Raw genomic sequence first — 26,660 nt, forward strand, 5'->3', positions numbered from 1 at the left:
AAGCTCTGAGGTGAAACATGGGACGGCCGATTGCACAATAGAAGATGGCGATGGACTTAGAAGAACTGAGAGTGTATTTAATCTTTCAGGAAATGATGCTGCCGAGGGATGAACCTACGGTAAACCTGGCAATTCACGAGGGGTTGAGCCCCCTTAAAAAAAATTCCACCAAGCCCGAATGGCGTCGGCCAGACATCTGGTAGGGTAATATGAGAGAAAACGTTCGATGCCGCTTCGAAAGGAGCGCGTAGTTGGCTGTCTCAGGGTCCATATATATAAATGGCGTCGCTCTCATTTCACTGCAGAAGCTGTTAACTGCTCTTTTCTGGTTCTCGCATCGATGTTGTATTACTAGTAGTAGAGGTGGTCAACGTAACCGGGTAGTTAATGCAGAGGGAACAACCGGAAGCGAACTTACGGTGGAAAGAGGAGGCCATGAAGAGAACGGCGGAAAGTGTGGCCGGAGAATGGTTACCAACGGTACCATCCGGATATCGTTAACCGTGGAAGGAGTAGGGTGCGGACAGAGTGAGGCATGCAAATACCAGAGAATGGCACCCAAGCTGTAGAAAAATTGCTCAAGATGTCAATGCTCCTAGATCCATGAAAAGCCCATTCAGATACCCCGACAATGTTTACTTGGTGCGCAGTGCAGCTCTGGGAGATGGCTGTTTGACCGCTGGTCAACGAACCTGCTTCACATGAGATGAACGGCTCTATCCGAAAGACAGCTCCTCAGGACAGTTCATAATGCGGCGTATCAAAGCAAATAACTCAACATGAAGACTGCCAAAAGAGCTATGAGCTTTCTATATTCTTCTCACTCTTTCTTTCCTGTTGGTGTTTTTAATATCTATAGGAATTATAGGGACAGCTAAATTTGGCACCAGTACGTTCAATGTAGGTGTAACACCGAAAAAAACCCTAGAAACGCTTCCACGAACGGCTTTAAATATACTCCAACACTGGCTTAACGTCACAGCTCCCTCGGTAGCCAGTCTCTCGCTGCGTACCACATCGCTGAACGACCGTTGCTCCGACCTTTTATAATCCACGAGGCGCGCGACTGTGCGCCTTGCCTCCGTTGAAAGGGTGAGCACCACACTAAGCGAGATCGTCCCGGTGCCAAGCGTGTCCGCAAATGGGTACACAGTGCACAACGGCACCCTCTCACCGCTGCGCCTGAGCGACGTCAACGTGACCGCCGAGCATGCCGTCTGCGAGGAGAACGTGCGGCACTTCCCCTTCGTCATCGCCGTGAGCACGGTAAGGAGACGTGACTGGGGCCTTATTCTAAAGCTGTCCATTTTACATTGTCCATTTCACAGCCATGCGGTTCTCTCAATCTTCTCTGTGAAGCGAACCGGCTATCGGGTGGTTGGCGACCGGATCTCACTATTCGCAGCCATTGGTTTCAATGTGCCCCAATATGCAGCAAATGGCGAGGTGCATCGCCGCGCTATGTCAACAGCCGATGACCACACCTGACCGCTGTCTGCCTTTTGCTGCAATGTGCAAGCAATGGTGATTGCCTATCAACAACCACCAAATTTCCGGTTCGCTTACCACAGAAGCTTGAAAGCTGCGAGTATGTCTGAGTGACCAGTGAGAGAGGCCAGAAATAGACGTAATGTGGGCAATGGAAAATGGACAGCAAATAGAAAACGGCCCCTGGTCTCCATATGAAAATCACGCTTTGAATTGTTTGTACCGTGTTTATCCCTGTTTTTCGGCCTCCTTTCTTGTATTACTTTAAATTACCTGCCCAGTGGTACAGTATTGATCGAGAAATGATACTATCTTTCTCTATCGAAAAAAGAATAACCTAGGCTTTTCAGGCCTTTAAACTTTTTACCTCTCCCATGGCAACTGGCAAATCATGCTCCTCTATGACGTATAGCCTATCGTCGAGCTCATCGACCACATGGCGTTCAAAAAATTTCGAATTCGCTTCATAGCGTTTATCAACACATGGCTTGCTTACAAGCGCCGCCAAAAGGCAGTACCTATGGAGGGAAATGCAAAGGCATCGGCTTAACATGGGAGTGATCAAGCAGTGCGAAAAATGTCGTTACACCTTAAGCACATTTTCAAACTACTTAAAAAATTGCTCTGAATAATAATAAGAAGAAAAAACTTCATTGTTACACTGAAAATGCTTATTGGTGGGAGCAATATGGGCTGCTCCCGACTTCCGTCTTCTAGTTTAGGGCCCGCACGGAGACAGCTGCCGCACACGCTCGGTCTGCAACTGTCCGGTCTTGGACGACGTGCTCGTCCAAGAATATTTAATCATCTGCCTATGTTCCGGCTTCAGTAAGCAGTGGCGCCTGACTACTGCGTTAGCAAGCACTTAATTACACCACGTTTAATCCATCAATATTGTGTAAACCTCTGCGAGTTGTCGTCATCTTCAGTGATCCTTCTCGTTCGGCTTTTCCCGTAAGCGGCTGTCGTTGCTGCCGTAATTGTCTCCGTTCATGCCACTCCGTACATCGTCTATTCACGCTTTTTAACTATTCTTAGGTGTTACGATAGACCGTGGCCTGTCCTCGACGAAGCACATTTCTGTGCTCAAGAAAAGCTCGACAGCTTTGCAAGCATTGTGCGGTATATGGCAGGAAAATGTTCGGGTCCCTCCGAGCGATCTTTACGACACGTGTACCAGGCCCTGGTAGTCGGTCTTCTCAGATACCGTGCACCCGTTCTCTCGGGGGTCAGACTATCAGGCCTGCGTGTGCTTGAAAGCGCGCAGGCTCGTGCTTTAAGAGTATGCTTGGGCTTGCCATGTAAAACTTCTACATGGGGCACATTTTATGAGGCCCGCGCCTGCCCAGCACGAATTTATTTTCAACAGGAGCCACTTCGTGTGCATTTGCGGCATCTGACCAGGCATCGTCATCACCCCCTGACCAACATTAGTGCGGTGCGTCCAGATGCAGCCTTTTCCAGAGCCCTTTGGATGCAGCGCAATGCGGTGCCTTCGAACTACGCGCCACACCACATTGCGGAGGTGCCACTTTGGGCAGTACCAAAACCATCTATACGGACAACAATCCCAGGGATAACAAAGAAGACGCACATTCCAACAGTCGGACTGAAACAGCTGGCGCTGTCATACATTACATCTATGTATACTAACACCCAGCATGTTTTCGTGGACGGATCCGTGACGACCACCTCTTCAGCTGCAGCGGTGATAGTGCCAGGAAATGCCTCATGTCACCGTTTCAGGCTCATGCACAAAACGTCCTCTACGGCAACCGAATTGGCAGCCATACGAGAAGCCGTCCTTTATATTGGTCACCAGCCAGCGCAGCAATGGGCTCTATTCTGCGACTCGAGATCGGCATTGCAGGTCGTACAAACTTATCTAAAACCAAGGGCGTGCGAGCAGCTGGTTCAACAGATTGTGCTTTTGTTAGCCGGAGCTTTCCACCGCGGCCATATCATAAAGTTTCAATGGATACCGAGCCATTGCGGCATAGCGGGAAACGAGCGTGCTGACGCCGAGGCTCGGATGGCACATAGTGATGGTGCTTGCATTGAGATAGCCTTTTCTAGATCAGACATTGGAGCCTTGTTGGTGCATTTAATGCAAGCGGCAATGCAGTCGCACTGGCGTGATTCGAGTCATCAACAGGACCGCGTCTGTAATCTTGACGCTGGCTCACGATTACATTTGCCATCTATGGTGGTGCGACGTCATGGGACTTTTCTCCACCGGCTACGGCTTGGCGTTGCCTACAGCAAACACTATCTTCACAAGATGGGCATCGAAAGTAACCCAAATTGCGCACACTGCCACACTCCAGAGACTATTGGACACCTTCTTTGCAAGCGCCCGAACTATACTGCTGAAAGGAGAACATTGGAGGCTACCGTGAAACAACTGGACTCTCGCCCTCTCCCTGAGGAAACTCTTCTGGGCGCCAGGACGAGACGTTCTGATTGGTGGTGTGTGAAAAAGGCCCTGCTCAACTTTTTGTGTGAAACAGGCCTGGATACTCGTCTGTGACCGCCTGTGCACAACCTACATGGTTAATGACATGTGTCGGTGTTTGTGTTGCAGACACCAGTTTTATGAGTTTTATGTGCGTCTACTAACCGCGATGCGAGTGTCAGCCAGTGTGTGTGTGTGTGTGTGTGTGTGTGTGTGTGTGTGTGTGTGTGTGTGTGTGTGTGTGTGTGTGTGTGTGTGTGTGTGTGTGTGTGTGTGTGTGTGTGTGTGTGTGTGTGTGTGTGTGTGTGTGTGTGTGTGTGTGTGTGTGTGTGTGTGTGTAGACATCACCCGTGAAACTCATTGTATTATGCCATCATCAGCCTTCATTCGCACATTCCTTTTCCTCCTCTTCCCTTTCCCCTGTGTGGAGTAGCAGGCCAGGGCCATGTTTCCACCGGCCGACCTCTCCACCTTCCCTCATTAAAATTCCTTTCTCTCTCTCTCCCACATTATTCGACTACGGCTTTGTTTAGAGTGGTCTATAATTTGCCGCTCCTCATTGTGTTACTTATGTTGTAGGTTGCGGCCTGCCGAATAATGGGGCGCGATGAACGGTAACAAGATAGCAATAAAATAGCAACAATAATAATATAACAATAAGAAGAGATGATTTAATTGCCGCTGGCTGAGCGCAAGGGCTCCGTCCTTGCACCACTGCCAGCTTCGTCTTCTTCGTCACATTATGTTCTCGCTTTTACACTGCTCAGCTTTCCTTGCTGAACCGCGACGACCGCATTTTACCATTGTTCTCTCAGATAGACTTCTCCGCATAGCACAGTTTATAAACTCTAATTTGTGCGTATCTTGGTCTCACAAAATAAATAATCGCTATATCCTTGCATGCATTCAACTAAGAAGCCGGTTCTCTTTGGACGCCTTCACAGGAGTGCAATTTGACGCCAGTGAATTTCTACTATCTGCAAAATTCAGATCGTTTGAGAGACACATAACAACACATGTGTTCGGGCCTTGCTGTACCCTTGGGTGGCAATATTAATCATGTTTAAAAGAGAAAGGTCCGGACCAGGGAAGCGCACAGGGGGATGGAATAAAGGCGGGGGCGAGGTTTTTTATTTAATCATTTAATCAATTTCCTCAATTCCTTCAGGTAACCTACTGCCGGAGACAATTATAATATTGGCATATATTTCGAGATATATTTCTATAAAGAGATTACCGAGGGCAGAACTGAAGTTTTGGGTGGATGTTAAGTTTTAAATTGTCAAAGAAAGTCAGAACAAAAACGTGGGTTGCAGCATAGTGTGTTTACCTTTCCCGCTGGCGAAGCCAATGTCAGTGTTACCGCGGAAAAAGCGTTTTTAGTAATATGTTATTGTAACGATAGTATATTTAAAACAACCTTAGTACTCTCAACTACAGCGCTAACGAAGTATTTACATCTTTTATAAGATCTCTCAATACAGCCACAAAACGTGGCGTAAGTGACGCGGTAGTCGTTGTGTTCGTAGAACTGCGTAGAGATATTATACTATAGGTGCATATCGTGTCCCTGACACAAACGTTTGCAGACGCCGCCAACCTTGGCAAAAATGTACTATCATATGAAAAAAAAATTAATTGTGTTGCTGGATTTCTCAGCGTAAAGACGTTTCGACTGATCTAAAAAAATATAGCCCATAAAAGTCCGGAAACTGTGCTCTCAGATGAAAGATATGAGAAGTGCGTTATGTCAGTACCATTTCAAGCGCCATCTTTTATTGATGCCTGCTGTTGCATTCGCCTTCTATTGCATAATTTTGAAACTAACTCTCGCGCCATTGTAGGAAATGTCCGTGTAACATATTCAGCTCTGATACGTTTTTCTGTCTTGTTTACTTTCGCTGACCGGCTTATGGTCTTTTGCTTCCTTTATTTCTATTTTCACTGGTATGAACTTCTTGTGGGGAGTGGTACGAGCTAGAGACGTTCACATGCTCTTTCCAGTTTGGTCATTAGCCAACTTACCGGTCGTAGTTCCGTCATCGCTCATCTCTATTTGCTTTTGTTATCACCGAACCCAGTCAGCTGATTACTAGTAAAAGCACATAGCTGAATATAGTGCCGAGAAGCAGTGTCAATTCTGGGATGCAGGTTGTCCGATTGGCCATAATTTTTTTTCTCTTTCAGCGACCCCACTGCGCTTTGTCGAGCCCGATGTAGCTTGCCGACATATTCCTAACATACTAATCTTATGCGCACAAAGAGTGAGAAACACACCCAATCAAAGAAAATAGACCGCATCTCAACTGCTTGCTTATTAAAAAACAACGTAGTGTGTACGCGCCGGTGCTACCACTCATCCCACATGAAAAACAGTTAAATGGTGTGGAAGTAATAAAATTTTCGGCCCCAAAAAGCTCACAAGGACACCTACTTCCATTACGTTTGCAATGCGATGCCCCCAGAAAATGTCGATGTGGCTATATCCAATCTTGCTCCATTCTTTAATGGATGTGTTTTCCGAACCATACACGTTTGTCAGCAGGCATTCTGGTAGCTGACAGATGTTTCCCCCAAAGTGTCTAGAGGCTGCGACACAAAGCAATGATGATACATCAAAATGTGCAGTATATGTTATTTATTTTTTATTTATGTATGTTCCTCCCGCGCCGTTAGGCGTTACAGTACGAGAGGATATAGTTAAAAACGAAATAAAATGATAAGTCTAGCAAACATCACAATACGTCTTGACAGTGCACAATTGCACCACTGCGGTAAGCATTTTTACAACTCAGAACTCGGCAAACAGAGAATAGCCATTCACATTACATACTTTAAAACAAATAATAAAAAGGGGAATCCGAGGGAAATAAATCCCTAATGGTTCAGTGCTAAAAAGAAAGTCCGATGACATCAGTTTCGATCCTGGGAATTTCGTGACCAGTGACTCATTTTTTTCCCGATGATTCTTCTCATGCTACCGCATTAGGAACGTAAGCTGAAAAAGCCGCAAGGACTGACCGCTATGGAACCTTCCCTTTTCTTTCCGTACACAGGACGACTTTGCACTAAGGCTAAGTTGATTGATTACTCAAGCAACATTCAAATTCATCTATGCAGCTTAAATCGCTAATTGCGGTATTAAGTAGGCGTGTCCAGATTATTACTGGAAAACACCTGCTAACTGAATAGCCGAAAGAAGAGAAAACATCGCGCCCTCGTTTGGGGTTTTTAAAGCGAGAGCTATTACGTTCCCCACTACAGCGTGTTTTCTGTAGGTCCACGGTAAGGTCCTCTGCAAGCAGTCGCAAAACAAAAATCATCGGATGCACTTCAATCTCATTATGTGCTCAAACGAGAAAGCTGTGCGCGGTCCGCCACTTGAGCCATTTTCTGTGCTAGCGCTGTGCATTCTGAGGGCTTTTTTTTTAGGGTGCTGCACGATGGCGCTACGACTGCACGAGGAAATTCATCCGAAACGCAGGAAATTTGCTAGTTGCTTTGTTTGCGACATCTTTAGTTACCATGCTCATAAATACTCGTGTAGGCCCCAGTACATATCTCGAGGATCCGCTTTTAAGAACTGTGCATTCACCAGACGCGGCTTTATTCAGTATCAAACATCCAAGTGTCATGGCGGAGTGGCAGCGTCCCCGTCTGGCACGCCGGTAGCCCGGTTGCGATTCCCAAATAGATCCCAATTTTATTTGCTTATTATTTAAGCCACCACACAAGTTATGACTTATAGTTCGTGCGGACACTTTTCCTGTCCATGCCACTAATCAGCCAAGAAAACCTATAGCCCTAAAAACGAGCCTAGCTTGATTCGACTACCCAGTCTTCAGCAATATGGCGAGCTATCCAGCAATATGACGGGCTATTCTTTCCACCACGGGAACAGACGCACACCAGATCAGCTTTTATTGGAAATCTACGTCGTGATTTGGTTCCAGAGGACACCGCATGGCTTTGTGCAGCTAAGGCCTCGTCAATTGTCCTTAGCTGAGGGATGAGGTCCGAGCTCAGGAGCATAGACTTCCACTCCTCGTGCGCAGTTTGTGAATTGTCTTGGAATAGCCAAATCATATTGTATCGGATCCGTTTTCCCCCCATATGTTGTAAGTAACTGTGGAGTGTCCGGCATATATCACTCATAAGGGTAGGGTGTCTGAAGGTATTATTTTGGAGCTGTTTCCAGGCGCCACCTTTGTCTTCGAGAGAGTCTTGCACGCTTCTCCCGCATATTTAGTTCTTTGTGTCCTGTAGTGTATTATAACAACTCTCCGTTTCCCGTAAGTGTTTAGATGCAGATGCCTATCATCATCTCCGTCACGAAGCGCTCGGTCCATCAAACCTCCAGCTCGGCAGCGTGTGTGCAGTCATTACCAAGTATGGAAGCGTGAGCCGGTGCTCACGCGTCAGCGTGAGCGTGTCGGTGCCCTAAAATGTTTTATGCAGCTAGTGAAATTCCATCCTTGGCGTATTGTGGGTCTGCGCTCTTGGAATCCCTAAGAACCTGAGATTGCACAGAAGCCAGAGCCAAAGCAACGATATCTCATTCCATTCCTCTGCACTGTGAATACGAAGGGAACCATCTGTTAGAATTTTGTGTGTCTGATCTTCGAGAATTGCAGTGATGTGCCGCGCATCCTTATATTCGGCAGCATCAAAGAAGTGCAACCCGCATAGTCAGTTATTGAAGTCAGATCTGTTAATGTCACGATCATTGGCAAAAGTAAGAGACCCCTTCCAAATTCCGACCTGCGCCACTCAGCGTGTCTGCGCCCCTGAAGGTGGGGGAAGGTGCGGGGGGGGGTCTCTTATTTTTGTCCATGACACTACATCCATCAGTACGGCGAAGAACTCAGCGATAGCAGTATCTTCTGTCCGAACTGTTCACACTCACAGGTCAGCACTTCACACTTCATTCATACCAAAGTTCGAGGCATAAGCGTCCTCGCTCTGCAACGGCCACAGAGTGCTTTTTTGCTCGTGCTTTTATGTTGTTATGAAATCAGAGGCGCTGCAGAAGTTTTACAGTGGGTGCAAACCTGGACCATACCGTAAGGTAAGCGACAAAGGGCTGGAATGGAAAGAGATTTAAAACGCCGACAACGTTTACACAGAACTTATAGTTCTTGCCAAGTACTTAGGTTTGTTCTCTTCTCGTGTTTGTCATACTGTTGCATGTTTACCTCTATCACGATTTTGCTAGTGTTTCTCCCCTGCCAGCGCACCTAATTTATTTTAGTAGTGTTCAAATTTAGCACCCTGTAGGTACTGCTGGTCTTACAGTTCCTTACGTTCGTCTTTTCATTCAATTTCTATTGTACTCGTCACACCAATGCTATCTTGGTGACGACAGGACCGATAGTGTTCCTAACAAATGAACAGACCTACAGCTTATTTCCCAAGGAGGAGGAGGATAAACTTTATTTTCGTCGACAGATGTATCTGACGGTGTGGGGTTAGAGCCCCATCAAGTGGCCATGAGCCCGTGGCGTTCGGCGACTTCTAGGGCTCTTGTCACAACCCGGATCTGTGTGTCCGAGTCGGAGCTGAGCAATGCGGCCTCCCACTGGTCTGGATTCGAGAGCTGCAAGCCTCTAGGGGGGTAGTCCCGAGGGCAAGCCCACAGTATGTGGGATAGAGTGGCATGTTGGCCACACACTTGACAGGAAGGGGAGTAGACCCCAGGGTATATGCGGGCATATATCGCGGGGTTGGCGAAGGTGTTCGTTTGGAGTTGCCTCCACGCACCTTCTTGGGGTTTGGTGAGAGAACTATGTGCGGGGGGATATAGAAGTCTACCTAAGCGGTAGTGCATGGTTATATCATGAAATGTGACCATACGATCTCTCGCCGTCCGCAGGACGGGCGACACCACAACCCGGTCGACGAATCCTCGGGCATAATTGTGGGCCGCCTCGTTGCCTGGATGCGACGAGTGCGCAGGGACCCAGATCAATTGGATCGGGCGGAGTTGAAGTTTGGTGGAGTGGAGGAGAGAGAGGGTGACAGGGGAGACCCGGCCTTTGGCGAAACTACGAATCGCCGATTTAGAGTCGCTGAAGATGGTTTCTGCAGAGGTGGAGACCATCGCCAAGGCTATGGCCGCCTCCTCGGCCTCTTCAGGCGATCTGACGGGAATGGAGCACGCAACTAGCGGCCGTCCACAGTAGTTTACAACCACGAGCGAAAAAGCTTCGCGGTCGGGGTATCCAGCGGCGTCGACATAGACTGCTGTCTGATCTGTTAAATATTTTTTGTGCAGAGACTTAGCCCTGTGCTTGCGGCGAGCGACATGATACTCTGGGTGCATATTTTTAGGAAGAGGGGTAACGATAAGGTTACTGTGGATATGGTGTGGAAGCTGGACCCTGTCGGGTGCGGTTGTTTCGAAGCGTATTCCAAGCTTGTCGAGTATGTGACGTCCCGTGGAGGTGTGAGTGAGACGCTCGTACTGAGAAGTGAGATGAGCTTCCGAGAGCTCCGTCACAGTGTTGTAGACCCCTAATGCCAGTAGTTTATACGTGGGGGTCCGGTGGGGGAGATGAAGAGCCGCCTTGTAAGCCTGTCGAATAAGGCAGTCAACGCGGTCCTGTTCCTGGCAGCTAAGGTAGAGGTAAGGGAGGGTATATGTGAGGCGACTGATAACAAACGCCTGAACAAGACGTCGGAGGTCAGCCTCTCGCATGCCTCTATGTTTATTAGCAATGCGACGAATTAGACGAATGGTCTGCGATACAGAGACTGTAAGTTTAACTAGAGTGTCGGTGTTTTTCCGATTGCTCTGGATGAGGAGCCCCAATACCCTAATGGTGGATACTTCGCGTATGGGCTGACCACTAGCAGTAATGCAGATGGGAGGGTGGCCGTGGAGGCCGGGTTGACCTCGGATGAGCAGCAGCTCGGATTTCTGAGGGGAGCACGAGAGGTCGGCTGCGGCTACATGGCGCTCAATGACATCGACCGCTTGTTGAAGTGCGGATTCGACCTCAGCATCGTTGCCTGTTGAAACCCAGAGGGTAATGTCGTCTGCGTATAAGGTATGGGATAGCCGGGGGATAGCGTCTAATTTAGAAGGTAGCGTGAGCAAGGCGACATTGAAAAGAAATGGGGAGAGAACGGATCCCTGGGGGGTGACATTGCTACCGAGGTTTATAGGGTCTGAGAGGAGAGAGCCAAAGCTAAGTTCAGCTGTACGACCAGAGAGGAAAGTACGTATATACTCGTAGGTACGGTGACCAGGATTTAATAGGGAGAGGTTAGTGAGAATAGCTCGGTGCGAGACGCTGTCAACTGCTTTAGTTAAATCAAGCCCTAGAATAGCCTTTGTGCCCGCTCTGGTAGAGGGGCACAGTATCTCTCGTGAGAGCTGGAGCATAATGTCTTGCGTAGAGAGATTTGAGCGGAAGCCAAACATGGTGCGAGGTAGGAGATGGTTATCTTCAACGTAATTATTGAGACGGTTGAGAATGACGTGCTCCATCAGTTTCCCGGCACAGGAAGTTAGGGAGATGGGGCGGAGGTTTTCGAGAGCTAGTTGTTTGCCTGGCTTCGGTATGAAAGTCACGCGTGCATGTTTCCATGCTGCGGGGATTTTACCCTCTCTCCAGCAATCATTCATAAAGGCAGTGAGGGCCCCAATGGACGGGTCATCTAAATTACGGAGAGTTTTGTTGGAAATGCCGTCCGGTCCCGGGGCAGAGTTAGGACGGAGCTGAGTGAGAGCGAATCTTACCTCAGCTTCCGAAATCTCCTGATCGAGGGCAGGGTTGGCACCGCCCATGTAGGGGGGGAGAGGGTCCGGGGAAGTAGTATTGAGATAGCGTACACGAAGTTCATCGAGAAGATCCTGGTCTGAGCCGGTGTGTTGATGGACTATGCGGGAAATGGTGTCTCGTTTGGATGTTTTGCAACCGTCTGGGTCTAAAAGGTAACGGAGAAGGTGCCAGGTGCGAGTTAGCCAGAGCTGTCCACGCATGTTTTCACAAACTTGACCCCATTGCTGGGTAGTCAGTGCGATAGTGTGCGCCTCAATCTGTTTGTCTATCTGAGCTACTCTACGCCGAAGCGTTCTATTGTGGCGCTGTTTTTTCCAACGGTTTTGAAGGCTTTCGCGGGCCTGCCATAGGTGGAAGAGACGGCTGTCTGTATTGAATTGATCAGCCGTGATAGGTGATTCTTGAGTAGTAGCAGAGACATCTGCCTGCAGTTTGGAGATCCACTCGTCCAGGTTATTAATCCGGGTAGGGGCGTTCTGAGCGCGTAGGGAACGAAACTTGTCCCAATCCGTGATTAGGGTCGGGCGACCTCTCCGGCGGAACGGGGACATGCTGAGGGTGGTCGCGAGAAGATAGTGGTCGCTGCCGAGGGTATTCCCAGTGTTCAGCCACTGATCGAACCGTACGTTTTTGCAGAATGTCAGATCAGGTGAAGTGTCAATAGACACACTGTTTCCTACGCGGGTGGGAGTGTGAGGGTCAGTAACAAGGGTGAAGCCCAGTTCCTGTGCTCGCAACCACAGAGTGTTACCCTTTCGGTTGGCGGTGCGGTAACCCCAAGCGGGGTGGTGGGCATTGAAATCTCCTACAATGAGGAGACCAGAATGGTGCGCAAGCCTGTTGACCCGGGAAAGAAGGGTGGTGAAGTTGCGTCTTCTGTCTCTTGGAGGGCTATAAAGGTTAAGAATGAAGAGTCTTTGGTCGCCCCTTTTACGAGGGAGGAGTTCGAGCAAGACGCAGTCTACCCCAACGTCGTCTAAGGAGTGTTGGACGGCCGTCAGGTTGCGTTGAACCAAAATAGCGGTGTCGGGAGTGGTGACATCTAGGGGTGAGTATGGTTTATAGCCAGGTAGTTTCACTGGGCCATGAGTTTCCTGAAGGGCGATGATATCAGGGGGGATGTCGGAACTTTGGACATACTGCTGCGGCGAAACCCCCTGCAGTTCCATTGCCACACATTAAGTAGGTGGCGGGGCGCCATGGTGAAGTGTGGGTGAAGCTAAAATGGGTAGGGTGGTGGGAGCGTGCGGCAAGCGAACGTATGGTTTAACGCGCGTCGTGTGGAGGGCGGCCGTTGCGTCTCCCCTAGCTTCAAGGCCTGTGATGCGTGTTTGGATCTGTTGCATGAGGGTGTTAAGTTGTTGTTGGATTTGCTGCTGCATTTGTTGTTGGAACTGGAGCATTTGCTGTTGGATTTGTTGGGAGAACTCAGCAAATTTCGCTTCGAGCTTAGCATCAATTTTAGCCTCTAATTTTTCCTCTAGGCGAGCCTCAAAATCCTCAAGGTCGGCAAAATTAACGTAGCGTTCTGAGCGGGAGGTAGCTTTCCGCTTAGAGGGAGGACTAGAGGTAGTATCTTTGGATTGCGGGTTAGTAGATGGGGGGGGGCCTGAGGTGAGATGGTAGGAACAGGTTGAAGTGGTAGAGTGGCATTTGTTTGAGGTGGTGGATCGGGTGCAAAGGGTGGACGCTTTAAGGTAGCGTTTTGTTGTTGGAGTCTATGATTGCTAGCTTTAAGGGCTGTTATCTCGTCGCGCAGGGCTTGCAGCTCTGAATCACGAGACTGAGATTGCTGAGAGTGAGAAGCCGCAGCTGCCCAGCTCACCTGGTTTTTCGTGGAGGGCTCTCGGTGAGGAGACGACTTGGAGTCCAGGGGTGGGAAGGACTGGGAGCGATTCCGGCTGGAGCGCCGGTAAGAGGAGGAGGAGCGGTTAGAATCCATTTTGGCCGAGGTGTTTCCAGACCTTGGCGACGGGTCCGGGATCGGGAACGATGGGAGGTGGAGGCACTGTCTGAGTCATCTTGTAGCTGGCGTTTCAGTACGGGAGCAGGCACTTTGTAGCGGCGTTTACACATGGAGGAACCAGTCTGGTGAGGACCAGAACAAACTATACAAGTGGGGGTGCATTCATGGGTTTCGTCAGGGTCGCAAACTCCGCAGTGAGGACACTTGGAGAGCTTGGGAGACGGGCAAACGTCCTCTCGGTGTCCCGTTTTGCGACAGTTAAGGCAGGCTTCCACTTTGTTCTTGAAGATGTAGCAGCGCACAGCACTTCCTGTGTAGGAGACTTGGCGGGGGACCTTTGTCCCTGCGAAAGTGATGACAATAGATTGGGTCTTGCCTAAACGGCGGGCGTAGAGAATGCAGTGTTCTGGATTCTGGGGTATCAAGTACTCCATGATTTCCTCCTGGGTCTCATCCACGTACTGGTGGTGAATGATACCTCGGACGTATGCGCCTGGTGGGGCCAAATAGGTGGCAACTGGGTAGCTTGTCGGGCCCAGGATGATTTCCTGTAGCTTCGTGTAAGTGATGGCGCGGTCCCGGTTCGGGGTGCTAAAGGTGAGGGTGTTGTGAACGAAATTCACCCGAAGGCGGTCCTCTGCGGTATCGGAGTAAGTCAAACGAAGGCTTGAGGTGATATGCTCTGCGAAGAGCGTTCTCGCTCCAGGAACGCAGATTTAGGCCCCCGCGAGGGCGAATGATGACTTTAAAGTCTTCAAGAGGGAGACGTGGCAGTGACGGTGCACCTCGAGGTAGCTTACGTGACGTGGAGGGAGGTAGCTGCTGGGACGCGGTATGCTGGGCGGACGCGGAAGGCGTCTCCGTCAGCGGTGGCTTGGGAGTGCGTTTCGATGAAGAAGCGGCGGAGCCGCGTTCGTAGCAGCGGGCTACGTAGGTCCAGTCCGTGGGTATATAATCTTGAGGGGCTAGATCCTCCCCCTCCACGGTGACGACGTCCATGCTTGGCGAAGCACTGGGCCCGGCTGCGAAGCAAAGCCTATCGCCAGCGGCGGTACGCTTAGCGAGGCTGGCGCTGGACTCGGTGGAAACAAGTGTCCATGCAGGTCACAAAAACGGAGTGCCGGTCCCGAAATTGGGTTGGGCAGGTGCCGAGCACCTTCGTGAACTTCGGGAGACACAATAAGATTCGGCGGAAGGTCAAAAGTCGGTCAAAATAGCAGAAATGGCCGGAGCCCATACGCACACGCGTCTGCACACCAGGCCAGGAACGCCGACCTTATTTCCCGAGTGACGCTACGAGCGCAAACGTTGAAAATTTTTTGCGTTCAGTTCTCTGAATGCGTCTCGCTTGTATTTTTTTTCCCTGTCATAGTAGAACGCCCAGATGAAAGGCATCAACGAGTACCACTACGCGGGCAACGACATAACGACGCCCGAGGAGCGCGGTCGGTTGGGAGTCACATTCACAGGGGTATCGTTCAACGGCAAGCTCACCCACCATCTGGGCGGAAGCCAAGGTGAAGGTTCTTCCCGGCCGAAAGTGATGCGTGTGGAAGTCACTCTTAGAGAATACCCCTGGTTTTCAGCCGTAGCTACGGGCCCCCTGAACCCGCAGAGAAGCGGGGTGCCCTACTTCGGCATGATGCGGGCGGCCGATCGCAGCTTCGTGCCGGTCATTGCCAAGTTGCCTGAGACGCACGTGCTGCTCGGGCTCAAGGCTGCGCTAGGAGCAGAGTAGCCGCCGATATCTGAAAAATACTGATGGCACGCTGCAAACTGAAATGTTCTTGCACCCTCTGCCTGCCCGGAATTGAAGTGCTCTTTTATGTATTTATATTCAGCCATACACTTGCAGAAGAAGCTCAACCTGGCCTTGAATGTAGTTTATAGGGCAACTGTGTGCGAAAAGGCGATTTTGCGTCATAGCAGAGGGAAACAAAACCATGAAAAAAAAAACTATGGAGCACTTTGGCAGCCTAAAGTGCGCTAGGCTGCCACGCTACTTCGACTACTTCGCGCTACTTCGACTGCCAGTGACTGCCTATGGTGCCTCGCGCGAGCCTGCTCTGGCTGGCTCACGGCAGCAATTCGTTCCCTGTTACTACGACCAATAAGTCAGTCGATGCATCCACCATCCGGGCTTCAACATATTAGTTGACGCAACAGAGTGGTGTCGTCGGACGACAGCCAGAACACTCGCACGTAGCATAAGCAACGCCGACGGAAACGCCTCCTACCTGCTCGGTGATAGCCCCTCTGGTGACGTCTCTACGCTGTCCTTTCGCCTTCCACCGTTCTGGGCTGCCTATCCTCAGCTGTGGAACTATTGCCCGCATCATCTCGCAGACGCAAAAGTTTCATCACGTCTCTGCGCCGCTCCCATCAGAGATTGCCGCCGAGGCCCGCGATCTCCTCTTAAAGCCACTCGCCTCGGCACCCTTAGAAACGTTGGCTACGGAGCTCATCAGGTGAACAGCAGTGTCACAGTATCGCCATCTGCCACAGCTTATCTCATCCGAAGAACTGGAGGACCGCAAACAGCTACAGTTGCTGCGGCGGCGCCAGCAACTCTTAGACAACTAGGATGCTACCTTCGACCGTGCATTCCTACGTGATCTGTTCCTTCAGGGCTTGCTATCGTCGGTCCACATGATGCTAGTCACCGCCCATGGTTCGTCTAGGGAGAAGATCGCCGAGCACGAGAGTCCATCATGGACGTATTATGTTCTCCAGTTTTCCCTGGCCCTGTCTCGCGACCTCTCACCCCGACATCATCTGTTCCCCCTCCCGATTTGTTTCACGGAGCCTCCGTGAGAAGTTCCAGGCCCAGATTACCTGTCTCTCAGACCAGGTCACTGCACTTTGCACTTCACACGGTTGCTCTCCATCTCGTCGCCGGGCGTCTGTTGACTGGCGCTGTCCGACACCACCCGCTCAAAACGGCGAGGACTGGTACCACCGTACCTTCGAGGAAGAGGCGCGTCGATGTGCTCCGGACTGTAGTTACCAGTGAAATTTCTACGGCACCTCTAGAAGCGGCGCATGGGGTGGGAACTGAGACCAGCCGCTTATTCTTCATTCATGACCGAACCACCGGCCTCCTTTTGCATGTAGATACCGGGGCATAGGTTAGCATTCTTCCCCGCATCCTTACATCGTCATCTCCTCGCCTCTCCCGTCTACAGTTCCAAGTTGCCACACCCCCATTCTTACGTACGGAGAGCCTGCTCTAACACTAAATTTCGGTCTAAGACGTGTATTTTGATAGATTTTCTTTGTCGAGGACGTAGGCTATCCGATCCTAGGAGCTGATTTCCTGCGCCACTACAACCTGCTGGTGAACAAGCACTGCGAGCGTCTCGTGGACGCCACGACGGGCCTCACTGTCCAGGCCCTCTCCCTTCGAGCACCGCTTGTCCTTATACTGAGCCCACCCCAGTCGGCCTATGAGACCCTCCTGGACAAATAATCGTCTCTGATCCGTCCATCCAACTTCTTACTGCCCTTTCAGCACCAGGTCACGCATCACATTGGGACCATTGGCCCACCCACACACGCTCTACCCCGCCGCCTTGCTCCAGACCCGTTTCAGATTGCCTGCAACGAGTTCGAGCAAATTCAGAGCTCCGCCTTATCCAACCCTGCTCTAGCACCTGGGCGTCATCTCTCCACATGGTGCCGGAGAAATCCCCAGACCGGCGAACCTGTGATGATTACCGTCCTCAAAACACCGCTATAGTTCCGGACCGCTATCCCCTACACCACTTCGCGGATTTTGCAGCATCGCCGCACGGCGCCACTATTTATAGACCTGGTCAAGACCATTTTACCGCGAAACCACCTGAAGTGCCCAAAACTGCCGTCATTTCTCCAATAGGCCGCATAGAATACATCCTTAACCGGAAAACCGTGTTAACGCTTTGTGGACACCGTGATTAGGGGTAAGCGAAATATTTAGGGAAATCGTCCAAGGTGGAGTACATTTGTAACAAGGGAGTAAATTACTTATTCGAATCCACCTAAGCTTCCACAGAACCTTTGTTCTTAAAGAAAAATGCCACTGGTCCGGGGTTCGAACCTGGGGACCACCACTTCACTGGAGTAGTCTCTCTACCAACTGAGCTACCAGGAGGTCTGGCATATGGTAGGGAAAGAGCTAATTGATTAATAAATTTAAGTTGGAACAGTGTTTATTAAATATTGAGGGGAATACCTCAAGGTTCCACTTGCATCGATCGTTTCACTCGCTGGCTCGAAGCCTTCCCTCTGCCTGACACCACGACTGACGATTCCGCAATAGCCTTCGACGCCGGCTGGGTGTCCCGCTACGGGGCTCCCTCGTCTTTCAGCACAGACCGTGGCCCTAAGTTTGAGTCTTCCTTTTCTCAAAACCTTATGCCTCTGCTTCAAACCTCCCGAATTCAGACTACCGCGTACCGTCTTATAGCCAACGGCATGATTGAACGGTTCCATCTTTCGCTCAAGACCTCCCTGAAAAGCACAACTGGACGCCAAACACTGGACTACACCCATACCACTTGTTCTGCTCAGCCTATATGATACATTTAGACACAATCTCCGCTGTAGTCAGGCAGTACATGTCTTTGGCTCGCCACTGCGTCTTCTCGGTGAATTTTTCGACTTGACTGTTTTGTCTCTCTGCCCCGAAGTTGCGGAATATGTGACGCAGCTTTGTGCATTTTGCCGTGATCTCCGACCTCCTGTCCTTCGATACCAATCCCGTGTTTATTCGAGCGTTACTTCTGAACTTTCAACTTGCTCCCACGTTTGTGTTATGAGACTCCGTCCGCAAACCACTGCAGCGCCCCTATCACGGCCAGTTTCGTGTTGTCGAGCGCCATCCGAAGTTTTTCATCGCGCTGTATCAGGGGCGCTCTGACTCAATTTCCATCGACCGTCTGAAGGAAGCCTGTAGAGAGGACGTTCTTTCCAGTACACTGCCTGCATGGTTTCGGTGCCCCAACCGACCAGTTGCTCACTTACGATGCCTTCCGGTGGCAGTCGTCAAAAGTAACAGGTCTCGCTGCTGCGCCCAGCTCCACCGGGTCCCTTCACTAGCGGGGGGGGGGGGGGGGGGGGGTTCTGTAGCAGCAGGACCGGTCGCACGCAGCATAGGCGGCACCGTCCGCCGATCACCACTACCTAGGAGCATCCGGTTCGGACTCCTGCCTCGTGCTGGTGCCTCGAGTGAGTCTTTTATGGCTGGCTCAAGGCAGCGTATCGTTTGCTGGAACTACGGCCAATAATTCAGCCGATGCTTCCCTCATCCCGACATCATACTGTTTGACGCAGCATACTTCATATGCTCCCACGAACACCGTGCAAACTGTCAAGATAGGCGGTATATCGGAAGCCGACTCGTACGTTTCTTTCGTTACTTACCGCTGAACTCCGTCGCTGTTTGTCGCCATCGGGACAGTCGAATCAGCTTGCCGACTATTCGCTAGCATCTTCCTCCGGATTGAGGAACGGCGTGTTCTTTTCAGAGCTGGGAGCTCATTGTGGCAGTCATCCCCCGTTGTCGCTGCGAGAGCGCGAGTTTCGGGACGCGAGAGAAGACCACGACGGCATTTGAAGATGAAGCAGGTGTGCGGTATGCGACCGCGCCAACAGGAAGCAAACAAATCAAGACTGCCGGAGTATTGGTAGATGTAGAGTAGGCGCGATGCGTAATCTGGTTTTTTATTTTGCTGGCACGCTGCAACCTATCAGGAGGAGAGGCAAAGGGTCATTTTTAATCAGCGATGGTTATGTCGCAACATGCGCAGTTGTATGAAAAATATTTGCGGGACGTTCATACACGACTGATTGTTTACAAGTCTCTTTGCTTCTCTAAGCCTCACCCCAAACTGTCTGAGCGTATTTTTTCTTAGTGAGATCAGATCATAGAGAGGCCAAGATATTTTATAATACCTGTGGTCTTATATTTAAGAAAAGACCAGATAATAAAAGATATCGCAGCCGCCGAGCTTTTAATTTGTCCTGCGGATCACACAGGCTTTACCACACCACCATCCTCTTTGAGTGGCGATCGCACAGTTACCTTCGATCTTTACGCCGTCATCTTCACAAGTACAAATAGAATGGCGAGAAAAATGTTTCATTTTAACCTCTAATTTTCGCGGCGATGAACAGGTCATTTACGATGTATGTAACATGAACAGAGCCTAAGGGAGGCAGACAGAGAGAATGCACATTAATAAGCAGCTTTTGTGTCAGCCGCTATGCCGGTAGCAGGCTTGCCGCACGAGGCGAAGCTCCGCTTGCAACTGGACTAGAGGGGGGGGGGGGGGGGGAGGTAGAGAAAATGTGGTGATTGTTGGTCTGAAGGGAATTCAGAGAGGCAGTGGGTGACTTTGATGTAATTTTCTTGACCTGAAGTTAAGGCTTCCATCTGGCCAAAATTTATGCTTTTTTGTGCAAAAACAAGCCAATAGATTACGATTTTAAGCTTCGCTACGGCTCTTGCACATTGAACGTGTCAGTTCCGATCCATTTCTAGGAGTTCAATTCCATCATAACCTAGGCTGGAGCGACAACATATACCCAACCCGTGTCACGATAGCGAGAGCTATTGGAATGCTTTCTCGGCTTCGATATCTTTTACCTTTCTCGCTGAAAAGGCAGTTGTATTTCTCTCTTATCCATTCTCGCATCAGTTGTTCTCTTCTTATCTGGGTACCTGTAAGAAAACAGACTAGGAAAAAATATTAGCCCTGCAGTAGCGTGCAGCTCGGTTACTTTTTACCTGGAGGAAACAACACAAATAGTTGCTCGGCAAATACACAGTTTCGTATGATCCCTGTGAAAGCCATGTATGAACTCAAAATATGTATATTTATTTTTAACGAAATAAAAACAAATCATATTAATTTTTTTTCACACGTACCTAAATAGATCTACTGGCTGCAGCTTGCGTCAGACTTCTGTTGTGGTAAATAGGCCTCGTACTAATTACGGAACACAATCAATTGAGTACCAAATCATGTTGTTGTGTAATTCTCATTCGTTTGTAATAGATGCTGCTAAATATAGCTCCACGCCGAGGGGTTTTAAACGCATCTGTTCGTCTTTCCTTTTTGTATAACGTTGTGACCTAGACGAGAAAATGCTTACTTCTGGTTCCGTTTGATGTACTGTTATGTTTACGGTTCGAGCTACCCTTCTGTATTGCATTTCTGAATCAATTTTGCATATGACTAATGGCGTATTATTTTTCTTATCTTTATATATTTACAAGAAACGTTTATGATGCGTCTGTTGTGTAAATGACGGCAAAGGTAGCTTTTTTTTGTATACTGCAATACCGCTCTTGCTGCTGTACCCAGGCAAGGACAAGACCCAGTTAGGAGGTTCAGCACCTCCTTTTGTCTTGTCTTGTGGGTGTCGTGCCGGCGCCCACATTTCGCTGGCGGGCCTGTCTAAACAAGCGCTGCGCGCTCGCCGACGCTCAAAGCAGGCCCAGACTTTTTCGGACAAGTCGCGACATGCAGCGTGACTCATCCCGCCGCGCGGCGCCGACACGGACCCTTCCTCCTCTCCTCCTCTCCGTCGGTGCGAATTCCTCCGACGCTCGCCGGTTCTCGACCATTGGTCTAATTTGAACGGTGGCCAATGATTGGAGGATTTGAACGGCTGGCTGCCGTAACCGTTACCAGCGGCTATAAAAACGGAGCCGCGCTGAACCCGAGGAGCAGACGGGCAGCAGAAGAGCCATCACGCCGGAGCTACGCTCGCCGCCGGGGCCGCCCTTCTTCTGTGTGCCTGCCCGTGGTGCTCTTGGCCCTTGTATCATGTAAAAGCCCTTGTACATACTGTACATAAACGTCCCTTTACTCACCGTCGCCTCGACCGTTTCCTGGCTCGGACACCCAGTCCCAACAGTGGTGGCAGAAGTGGGATGCCCCAGTCCCAACAGTGGTGGCAGCGGTGGGATGCCAAAGTCCCAACAGTGGATGGCAGCTGCGGGATCGACCGGCGTCAGCTACCTCGGCGCGGTGAGTGCCTGATGTTTTCCCCTCAATTCGCCAGACTGCTCTAGCACACGTGATTGTACTTTAGAGTAGGGCTGTGTGTTGCACTGGAGAGAGCTTTGCTGTTTCGAGCCAAGTCGGAGCGCTTTGAAACGAAAGCTGGTGCAGAGGGCGTAAACGAGGCGTTGTTGGAAAGAATTACTTGCGCGTGTCGTACTAGTAGCGCTATAGTAGTGAACGGCAAGGGAATTCTAAGAAAAGGGCAAACTACAAGAGGTTATTGTGCGCGATGGAGAACTTCAAAGTGAAGGAACTCATCGAAATTTGTGAAGAGTTGGGCATTGATTTGGGCCCCGCAAAACGAAAGCATGCGATTCTTGAGATCATGCGAAAGGAGAATGTAACGGCTGAGGAAGCCAATGAGGCCTGGGAGGAGATCACAGAACGCCGTGAGCGCGAGGAGGCCGAAAGACGCCGTGAGCGCGAGGAGGCCGAAAGACGCCGTGAGCACGAAGAGGCAGAAAAACAGAAACAGCTTGAGCGCGAAGAGGCAGAAAAACGGAGGCAGCTTGAGATAAAACGGCATGCCCGCGCTAAGAAACTGATGGACCTGGAGCTTGAAGCGCATGAGCTCGATTTCGAGAGATATAAAACATTGTCCGCTCTGCATGAGACTAACGGTCAGAAGCTGAGAGACAGGCCGCAGCCCTTCGTGATCGCCGAAGATATGGCGAAATATTTGGCGGAGTTCGAGCGCGTCTGCGAGAGAAAGCGCGTTGAGCGGAATGGTTGGGCACAGGAGTTGGTAGCCCTGCTTTCCAGCGAAGCGTATGACGTTGTCAAGCGCCTGTTGGACGACGGCTTGGCGGATTACGATGAGCTCAAAAGCTTCTTACTGGCGAGATATAACGTGTCACCGCTGGACCTTCGCCAAAGGTACCTGCGAGAGAATAGCACCCCATCGTTTAACGATTTTCCGTACCAGTTTAAAGCCGACATTTTAGAGTGGCTCGAAAATGCTGAAGGGTCGGAAGATCGTGACGCAGAGGTAGAGTGCGTAGCTGTAGAGCAGAGCTGCCAGTGCGGCACAGAGGAAGGTAGTCCGTACGTGGCAGATGTAACTGCTGCTGTAACAGTGGGAATTGCCCCGCATTCGCCAACTGAGAAAGCCTCTATACCATCGGATAAGGTAGTCGCAGCATCGGACGATGCAGTTACAGAGGTCTCGCCCATTCAAATTGTGGCGGAGTTACCGGAAAGCGAATCTCCTAGCGTCTCGAAGGCAGGAGAAGTTGTTGAACAGGGCAGAGAGGACGTCCGTCTGGACATTAGTGAAAACACTTGCGCCGACGCAAGCGAAGTAGATGAGGACGGCACACCGTGTTGTTCAGCGCATTCAACAAAAACGCAGAAACCTGAGACTTCCGATCAACGGATGCGGACGCATATAGAGTTTGCGGACGCTGAGTTGTGTGCTAGTGTTTGCAGCGAGCGATGCGAAACGAGCCCCATGCTTTCGCTCTGCTCTGAGCTTTGCGACTTTCCAGAAAGCAGCTGCAGTAGCGGGAACACCGCGACTGAGTGCAGAGCCGACCCTCATCCGCTATCAGCTGAAACGCGCCAGGAGCACGACGCGAGCTGCGTGTCAACACTAATGTCAAGAGAAAACACTGGTTCGTCTGCGCCTGAAGAAGCTAAGGCGCTGGACGACAGTGAAGAACAGAACGTTCCAGACAACATAGCGGCGGTAGACGTCAACCCGTCCGAGAAAGATGAGGCCGAATGCGCACTCAGAGACGCTGAGCAGGAACAGCGCAGCTTTGAGGAACTTGGTGAAGGCGCCAAAGACAGGTCTGATCGAGGTAGCGCACGTGAATCGGCTGAGAATCATAGTGACATTGTCAGAGAACAGGAACCTAGGCGACGAAAGCAGCATGTGCTTCCTCAGGAGAAAATGATAGGAAAGCACGAGAAAGAAAGCTGCAACCGGAAGGAAAGTAACAGCCAGTTCCGAAAAGTGAGCTATCACCACAAGGTGACCGACAAAGAGTGCTGCCGCCGAAAGGACAGTAAAGGCAAACTCGAGAGAGAGAGCTGTCACCGAAAGACGATGAAAGGCAGGCAAAAGAAAGAGTGGTGCCGCCGAAAGATGAAAGGAAGGCATAAGAAAGACGGTCGCCGCCGAAAAGAGAGAAAGGGCAAACGCGCGAAAACGGGTTTCCACCATCGGAAGCGCCAGCGTCGCCGGCAAAATGACTTCAGTAAAGTCAGTCACGTTGTCAGCCCTGAAACTAGCGTCAGAACCAGAGCTAAAGAAATGTGCGAGGCATCACTATCGCGCAAAGCGAAGAGCATAAGTGTGTCGCGGCACATAGGTCTGGGCAGTAGAATAAACTGCAAAAAGAAATCGTGCAAACATTCGCGCGGAAAAGTGCATCAAGGCACCAAACCGAGATTCAAGAGAGCGCTGCCCGGGAGGCGAAAAATTAAGGAGCGGGACAAGTGTGAATCTTGCCGCCAGCACAGAGAGAGCGAGACGCGCAAAGGCACGTGCTCTCATGCGGGCTCTCGCTTTCCGCTGCATTCACGGGAGAAACCGCGCTCCCACAGAGAGCGGCACGCGCACGGAAGGAAAGCGCGTGTACGGCTCAAAGAGCGAAAGATTGTACGAGGCCGCAGTGACAGGGGCAAGAAAATGGCCAAGAAGAAACCGTCTAAGCGCTCAGCCAAGCACAGTTATCGCGATAGAAAGCCGCGATTCGAAATGACGCCACTTAGTAGGCGTAAAATCAAAAGGCCGTGTAGAGGCGAACTACACACCGAGCGGAAAGGCAAACGGATGCGCGAGAAAGTCAAGACTCGTGCAAGGTCTGACTTGCCCCCACGAACAGTGAGAAAGAAAGAACGGTCCCATCGGAAGCGTTGCGCACTCGCTATGGGACGTCGCGACTGGCGCGCGAAGCGCAAAGAAAGGGACAAGTTGCCAGTCAATGAAAGCGAATCACTCGTACTGTAGCTCCCGTAGAAACTGGAAAGACAAGTAGAGAGAAAGAAAAGCGCGTATACCGCGAAAGAGGCAGAGACATTAGCTACCGCGGTAGTAGAGCGAGAAAGAAAAGCGCGTCTACCGCGAAAGAGGCAGAGACGTTAGCTACCACGGTAGTAGAGAGAGAGAGAGAGAAAAGCGCAGCACAGCGAAAGAGGCAGAGTCACTAGTTTCCGCTGTAGCGGGTGTCGTTTACCGTCCGTTAGAAGCGAGGAAAACGCGAACGTAGACGCACTAAGCCGTGTGTTCTAAGCAAGGCTGGCTTCGCCTCCTCGTGACCTACATTTTGTCTCTTCGCGAACAGCTGTTTTAAGTTCGCTCGTAGATCGGGGAAAAATTTGTCCTCATTTGTGGCCTCAGCTGTGTGTTCTGGCCGAGTGATCTCAAGAGAGCGAATTTATTTTGCATTCATTTCATTCCGAGTGTTTCATGTGTTTGACACTTTGTTTGAGTTAATTACTTTGGAGTTCTTGTATCCCACATGTGTCTCTTGTAGAAGAGGGAACAAAAAGGGGACAGAAATATAGCCAGCAGAGGTTTTTTGACTTGAAGTCTGGTGTTTTGACGGGTGACGGAGGGCACTTGCTCGTGTTGGGTGTTGCCTGTTGTCGGTTGGTTCTTGGCAACATGCAGAACGATCAACGACCGATGCTGAGAAGCAAGCTCTTCCGAAGGACCGAGCGAAGCTGATCCAGTCACCTGGGCGACAAAGCTGCGGAGCAGTGATCCTGTACTGCCGAGCGGGACCCGTTCTCGGAAAGGAGCCTGGAGCTACCTGCGGCTGAACACCGGACGAGAACTTGGAGGAGCCTGGCGTACGAGCGCGCCCCGCATCCGAGCCACGCGGAAGTAGCTCGTCTTCGTGGCGCATTGTCTGGCGGCGGTGGTGCTGTCGTGCCGGCGCCCACATTTCGCTGGCGGGCCTGTCTAAACAAGCGCTGCGCGCTCGCCGACGCTCAAAGCAGGCCCAAACTTTCTCGGACAAGTCGCGACATGCAGCGTGACTCATCCCGCCGCGCGGCGCCGACACGGACCCTTCCTCCTCTCCTCCTCTCCGTCGGTGCGAATTCCTCCGACGCTCGCCGGTTCTCGACCATTGGTCTAATTTGAACGGTGGCCAGTGATTGGAGGATTTGAACGGCTGGCTGCCGTAACCGTTACCAGCGGCTATAAAAACGGAGCCGCGCTGAACCCGAGGAGCAGACGGGCAGCAGAAGAGCCATCACGCCGGAGCTACGCTCGCCGCCGGGGCCGCCCTTCTTCTTTGTGCTCGCCCGTGGTGCTCTTGGCCCTTGTATCATGTAAAAGCCCTTGTACATACTGTACATAAAGTTCATTTGACTCACCGTCGCCTCGACCGTTTCATGGCTGGGATGCCCCTAAGTCCTAATATGGGCAATACGTGTATGTTGCCCGAAGGAGAAATTAACAAAAAAAAAACTCATCCTCCCCGCCTTTCATCCTCCTCCTCCATGCAGTTGGCACACGAAAGTACGGTCGGATAACGGTACAGATATGCTATAGTCGGATTATAACCGATGTTAAGGTGATCGTTCCGTAGGAGATGAATGAATGAGATGGAGCGTTCGGGGTGAAGTGATGGAATGGTCTGTTTTTTCTTGAACGTTTTGGTACTACATGTTCATTTGCTTCCGATATTCCGATATTAAAGGACCTCTAGTCCGGACGATAGGCATGGCCTGAAGATCGCAGTTTCCTGGTGTAATGTTTCGCTGACAAGCTGATCTGTCAGGTCGTCACCATTGGTAGTGTGCGCAGCGCATGTGTAAATGTGAGCGTGATCCGGAGGGGGTTGATGATGAGAAGCTTCTGCCTTAAACAATAGATTTTTACTAAAAACGAGGAGTCGATGAAGTTGTCATCAATGCTTTCTTATCCAGAAAAGAAAGACGACCGTCGATGA

General features: G+C 50.6%; 1 pseudogene; it reads left to right on the forward strand.

The window, feature by feature from the left end:
* The first annotated feature begins 467 nt into the window (after nucleotides 1-467).
* On the forward strand, nucleotides 468-15,434 carry LOC149328309 (uncharacterized; annotated as a pseudogene).
* Nucleotides 15,435-26,660: the final 11,226 nt, after the last annotated feature.

The sequence above is a fragment of the Amblyomma mixtum genome, chromosome 9, assembly GCF_055824585.1.
Source record: "Amblyomma mixtum isolate Tamu chromosome 9, ASM5582458v1, whole genome shotgun sequence".
Lineage (NCBI taxonomy): Eukaryota > Metazoa > Arthropoda > Arachnida > Ixodida > Ixodidae > Amblyomma > Amblyomma mixtum.